Below are 6726 nucleotides of genomic sequence, written 5' to 3'. Positions count from 1 at the left end.
GTAACAGATTGCTAAGGAGTCGGGGACTCGAGCCTAGCAACTGTCAGACAACACACTCAAAAAGAAAAAAAAGGGCGCCCGGAGAGATCAGCTCAATCTCCTGCCTACATACTTCATCTGGTATGAAGATCAGGGCGATGTAGTTCCCCTACGGAGGGATAAAGGACTAGCCTAACCAGATAACAGAGGGAGACACAACTAGGGAGACTACGACTCGAGCCTAGATGTTATCATGCAAATCATCCCTAAGTTAAGGTTTCTAGCTAAATGGCACAAGAGCCAACCTATCCTAAGCATGGCTCACACAGGAAGCAAGCCACACACACTTAACTTGCACAGGGAGCAAGCCAAGCAAAACCTAACTTGCACAGGAAGCAAGTCTAAACTCAACCTAACTTGCACAGGAAGCAAGTCAAAACAATCCTATCTTGCACAGGAAGCAAGTCAAACAATCCTATCTTGCACAGGAAGCAAGTCAAACAATCCTACAAGCACAGATAGCACACTCTATACACAAGCAAGTGGCTCACACAAGGGTTAGGCACCGAGGCCAGCTGTACAGGTGAAGGGTGCTCTTAACCTTGCCATTGAGGGGCTAAGGTGAAGCAGATGAAAGGTGAGTGAAGATAAGACTTCACAGCTCTTATCCCTGGCCTGGGAGAGCTCAAGACAAGAATGTGTGGGTTCAGAAAGTGGGAACCCTTCTACACATTTGATACTGACTCAACTGTACAATTGTACAAGATCTTGGGTTTTTATCTGTAATGCATCAACACAGTGGTGTGAGCAAAACAGAAGACACACTGAATAGTGGGGGATAGATTGCATATCCCTACCTTCCACCAATTGCCTCTTCACTTAGGAGGTCTTTGACTCTATGCAAGGACAAAATTAAACAGTCACAAACATTGCCTCTTAAGGAGGACTTCAGACAGTTGCCTGGCCAAGTAACAGGCCAGGTCTTCCAGACTACATGAAGTAAAAGAGACATACCTCAATGCAAATTGCTTATACAAGCAAAGCAAAGCAAAAGTTCACAAGGAACTAAAGGCAACTAAAGTACCTGAAATCAGTCAAGCACAGTTAGTATACAAGTCAGAGTTAAATCAAAATGAAGCAGACATCAACCAGTCAACACAAGCAAGTGAATGTGCAAGGCACAAGGCTTAAGGCATGTGAGCCAAGCCACCTACAAAACAAACAAGTTAGACAATGATATTCAAGCAAGCTCAATCAAATTGTAATGATCTCTTTGAAGCATTTGTAGCTTAACCTGAAAACATAAGCTCAAAAGTGAGTACCAGGACCACTAGGGCAAGCCTAGGGTCAAAAGAGATTAAGAAAGTCAAAACAGCAAGGGGTAAGTATCCAAAATCACGTTCAAACAATTAGGAAACAAAACCAATTGGGTTCACATTCATATCAATCATCATCATCATTTCATGAACCATTTAGGTCAAAGTATGGCAAACAGAAGCTCATAGAGGTCAACAGCAAGACTTAACTCAAAAGCAATCTTAAACATTTCCAAAAATCACCAAATAAATCATGATAAATCACAACCCATAGCATGGTAAGCATGTCAAATTTCATCTCATTTGGATGAGAGGAAGGCAGTCAATGAAAATCATGAAGTCAACATAATTTCAAGTAAGCACAATGAAAGTCAACAAACATGGGTCAACTTCAAAAAATCATAACAAATTGAAAACAGATGAGAAATGAATGAGATTAACAGCAATGCAAAGCTCAAGATGTCTAGTTATCACATATGGAATTTCATGATCATACAATATGGTATGAGAATTTCCCAAAGGATTTGGCAACATGTAGCACAAAAAGTCAACATTTGACTAGGCAGGGAAGAAAATTCACAATCAAATGGAAAACAGCACAATCAATTCCAGGAAAAATCACACATGAACTAGACATGTAAGGGAGGGATCATGCAAAGTTTGGGGTCATTTGGATGTAAGGAAGCATGTCAATCAAAATTGGGAAAATGCACATTCATGGTGTGACACCAAATGTAACACCTAACTTCAAAAAATCAAAGCCCACACACCACATATGATAAATGCACAAACTTTATATCAAAACAAAGGTGAATGTGTCTAGTTTCTCCACAAAAATTTTCAGAACCAATGGATGCAACATGAGTATTCCACAATGGTTTTGGCAACATGTATCACTTTTGGTCACATAACATAAACCCTAGAGCCAATTAATATCCAATGATCAGAAAAAATATTAAAAATCATGGTAAAAAACTAGACATCCAACAGGTCACAATGCAAAAAATCCCATAATTTTTGGAGTTGAAATGAATTAAATATGAATTATGGAAGTTGAGTACAAATTGGATGAAAACATGAACAAAAGCATGGCATGGCAAGTCAACATAAGTCAGCGCATGGCATTTATGTAAATACTCCCCCTACTAATTGAAACGGTGCGTACAGGGTGTGTGGAAAGAAATGTTCTCATTGGTTAAAACCAATGGAACAGTGCTTATGCAGAACAACAACACCAACAGCCAATCGAAATTCAACTTTCTGGGTTTAGAAACCCTTAGGGTTTGGAAATGCAGCAAACATCTTGCTCAAGCAATCATCATGAACAGCAAACATAACTTTACAAGCATCATGGCAACGAGGCAGTAAGGTTCATGCAACAACATACAAACAGTAAACCAACATATTCGTGTGAAATCTGGGCAAGTTAAAGGTTCAGCTACAGGGTATGAACTTCATCAGCATGCATTTCATTTATCCAATCATCAACAAACAGAATTCGAACCCAGCATCACTCAAAAGCATGGCATAAGAATGGTTCATGCAGCATCTAAATAAACATAAACCAGCATATTCATGAATTCTGGACAAGTTTAAAGGCATGAACAAACAGGGTATGAACTTCATCACCTTCATGAACTCAAAATTCCAAAAGCCCAGAATCAAAAATTGAGCATAGCAATCTCATCAGCATTCAATATACATTAAGAATCTAAGCATGGTTTTCCTTAAAACACTATATCCATCATGAATCGAAGGCAAATGCACTCATATATCAAATTTCAAATCAGAAAATCTTCCAGCATACTCAACCAATTAACATGATATAAATAGCAATGGACTTAGCAATGAACATTCTACCAGAAACACAACATGGTTTGGAGAAAAAGGATGGTCGAAAAACTTACTTGTCTTTGAGAACTCAATGAGACAGTGTCGTTTGGAGTGATATAAGCTGAAACAGAAGAAGATAATGCTTGGTAGTGAAGGATCCTTGAAGCTAATCAACTCAAGAATGCTTGGAACTCCTCAGATCTCCTTTCACCATTGTCATGCTCTTTGAAAACAGAACAAGGAAGGGGCTGTGCAGATGATGATTGATGATTCACAATGCTTCACAAAGTTGTCCAGGTGATGGAAGAAGCAAGAACAGCTCGGGCTCTTTGAAGGTTTTGAGTAGAAATTGCCAATATGCAAAAATGCAAAAGAGGAGAGAATGAATGTTTCTGTGCGTGTATGGCTTGTGGCTGCTACCAGTTCAAAAATGATGAAAAGATGGTGAAACAACCAAAGCCAGGCTCAGTTCTTTGGAACTTTTTTTGGACAGAGTTAAAAATGCAAGAATGAAGTTTTTTAGTGAATGAAAGGATTTCTGTGTTGGATGTTGGCTTTTGCTGCTCTTGGTTTCATTTTTTGACAGAAAAATGAGGTTAAGATCTTTTGTTCTTGATGTTGCTTGTTGCTTTTGAACAGAACTTGCAATTTGGTCCAAAATGCCAAAATGAGAGAGAGTGAGGATTTTCTGTGGTTAGAGGCTGCAATTGATGGCTGCTAGTAGTGTTTACAATGACAGAAAATGGTGATCGAAATCTGCTATCAAAAGTACAGATCACAGCCCATGGATATGTGTGATAGAGTTGAAAAAGTGTACTTTCTTTCCAAATTCCAAGCAAACTAGCATGGGCTGTATGTACTGCATAAAATGACCTTGTGACATGACCAAAATCTGGTTTCTAAACATATTTGGATAGTGGGAATGGTTGGAAATCAATATTTCAAAAAGTCAACCCTTGGTCAAACTTGAATTTAAATGAGACAAGTCAAAAAATGCCATTTTGATCGGCAAGGTTTTGGCTCATGAAATTTATATTTTTGGAAAGAGGAGATCAAATGTGACTTGTAGGAAAAAACCCCACCCAAATTGGCCAAATGGTTTGAGAGATATGGCCTTTTGAAGTTCAAGAATTTCTGAAATCGATTCGATCATAACTTGCCAACCACACATGGGAATTAAGAGTTCTTGGACTTTTTGGAAATGGGAGAACAAGATCTTCAACTTTCATGTTGGGCAAAAATTCATTTGAAGCTTGTATCATGATGTAAGTTTGAGGATCAAGACTTTCCATTTATGGCAGGTTTCAGTTACAGGTCCAGTTTCCATTTTTGGAAATTTTTGATCTGGCTTCAAATTCTTCCATGATGGTGTTTGACATGATATATGAGGACTATTTGGCCATGAATGAGCTCTCACAAACCAATTCCAATCATCAAATCACTGATTAAATGGACAGTTGACCAACAGCTGACTTTTAGGGTTTCTGTCTGTCTGTGTATGAACTGATGACCTCTGAGCCTTCAACCCTTGACTTGAACACTTCAAATGGACCTCCAAGTCATGTGAACTTGTTAGACAAACCCTAGGGCCTTGGCTCCTTGAAAAATGCACTTGCTTGCTTGACTGACTGATCTCCTGATCAGTTTGACCTAATTCTTGCTTGCTTGCTCTTGAGGCAACTGAGGGTTATGCAAATGCTATGCAATGGACCATGATATGCTATGACCTAATATGAAAATGTATGTACAATGATAGGTGCAAATTTGAGGTGCTACAGCTGCCCCTATTCAATCAGCTGGGAACCCGAACGGACGATAGCAACGGCTGTCAGACTTTCAGGGTAAACAGGGATTGAATACCAAAGAACCGTAGAAATTTGCACCAACTGGATATGATACAAAAGGAACCATGTCATTTACCGATGACGCCTGCAATTGACAACTTCAGAAAGGCGAAACCATTTACCGATGATTAGAAACTGGAAACTTGATATTTACCGATATCAACTTCAGCAAGACCATTTACCGATGGCTGCTGGGAAACAAATCTGATGTGAAAGGAAGCAAGACCATTTACCGATGGTGGCTTCAAAGAAACCTGACATTTACCGATATCGACTTCAACTCGGCCATTTACCGATGGCTACTGCAACTGGGGATCCGATATTTACTGATATCGAAGCATACGGGGCCATTTACCAATGGCGTCTCCACTTGGGGAGGAACAAAATCTTTGTGGTGATACCAGACAAGACGTTTACCGACGACTTCTGGGGATTTTGATTTTATCGACAAGGAAACAAAGCATGACCAGACATTTACCGATGACTGGGATGAGACTCGATGTTCACCGACATCGAAAGATGATGTTTACCGACATCCGAAAGAATGACCAGACATTTACCGATGACTGGGATGAGACATTTATTGGGGAGATACAAATATTTGCAACTGGAAACCAGATAGGACATTTACCGATGACGTTACTGGGGATTTCCAGCTGGGGATTATCAGACATTTACCGATGACTGCAGAAAAGACTCGATGTTTACAGACATCGAAAGATGATGTTTACCGACATCAAAAAATGACCAGACATTTACCGATGACTGGGGTGAGACTCGATGTTTACAGACACCGAAGCAATGGTGTTTACCGACACCAAAAATGATGACCAGACATTTACTGATGACTGGAGAGAATACCCGATGTTTACAGACACCGAAACAATGGTGTTTACCGACACCAAACAAAAACACACGCGGGTGTTGGCATGACACTTACCGGTATCACAAGAACGACGTCTTAGATATGTCAAGGCAAGGTTGACCACTTGCTGGGGGTCTCACTGAGGAGAAACAAACTTTCTGTTACCAACGGGTGAGGTAATAAACCTTTGTGGGGATATCAATCCTGAACGCTGTCAAGAGCAACTGTAGCAGACTTGCTGTGCTGATGTTGAACGAAATGATCCGCCTCTGCCGGGGATACGGTCTGGTGAAGTTAACACATGAATGCATATGTTTGAATTTTTCTATGGCGTAATGCTCCATATTGAATGGGAATGCTACGCGGTTTTGAGGATGCAATGATTACTACATGCAAAATGCAAAATGATGAAAAACTCCGGCTGGGGAGCCAAAAACTGATTGGGTATTCCAACTCTGCGGGGAGACTCCTCTTGGGGAACGGTAAAGCGACTTCACACTCATGTTGGAGAATAGCACTGCTGCTGGGAAAAGGTAAACTTCGCTGGGGATAACCTTCAGTCCACAGATAGGATAAATGCTGGAGATAAATTTCAATGAACCTGCCTCGCTCGGGGAGGAAATCAGCAAATACAGGCCTGCCGGGGATAGGCAATCCTCAGATCTGTTGGGGAATAGAAGGCACTATCCACAGACGTCTCCGCGGGGGAACATAGCTCTGGTAGCTTCCAAACTTGCTTGGAGAAAATATTTGCTGAGGAAACATCCTCACAGATGCCAATCTGAAAATCATCGCAAATAAATGCCCCCAGGGGATACATGGACAAGATACGCTCAAGTGTCCTCAACATTCAAAATGATTTTCAAATTTTTTATCTTTCTGCACGTTA

Source organism: Lathyrus oleraceus, chromosome 2, assembly GCF_024323335.1.
Source record: "Lathyrus oleraceus cultivar Zhongwan6 chromosome 2, CAAS_Psat_ZW6_1.0, whole genome shotgun sequence".
NCBI lineage: Eukaryota > Viridiplantae > Streptophyta > Magnoliopsida > Fabales > Fabaceae > Lathyrus > Lathyrus oleraceus.
This window is presented reverse-complemented; position numbering follows the sequence as displayed.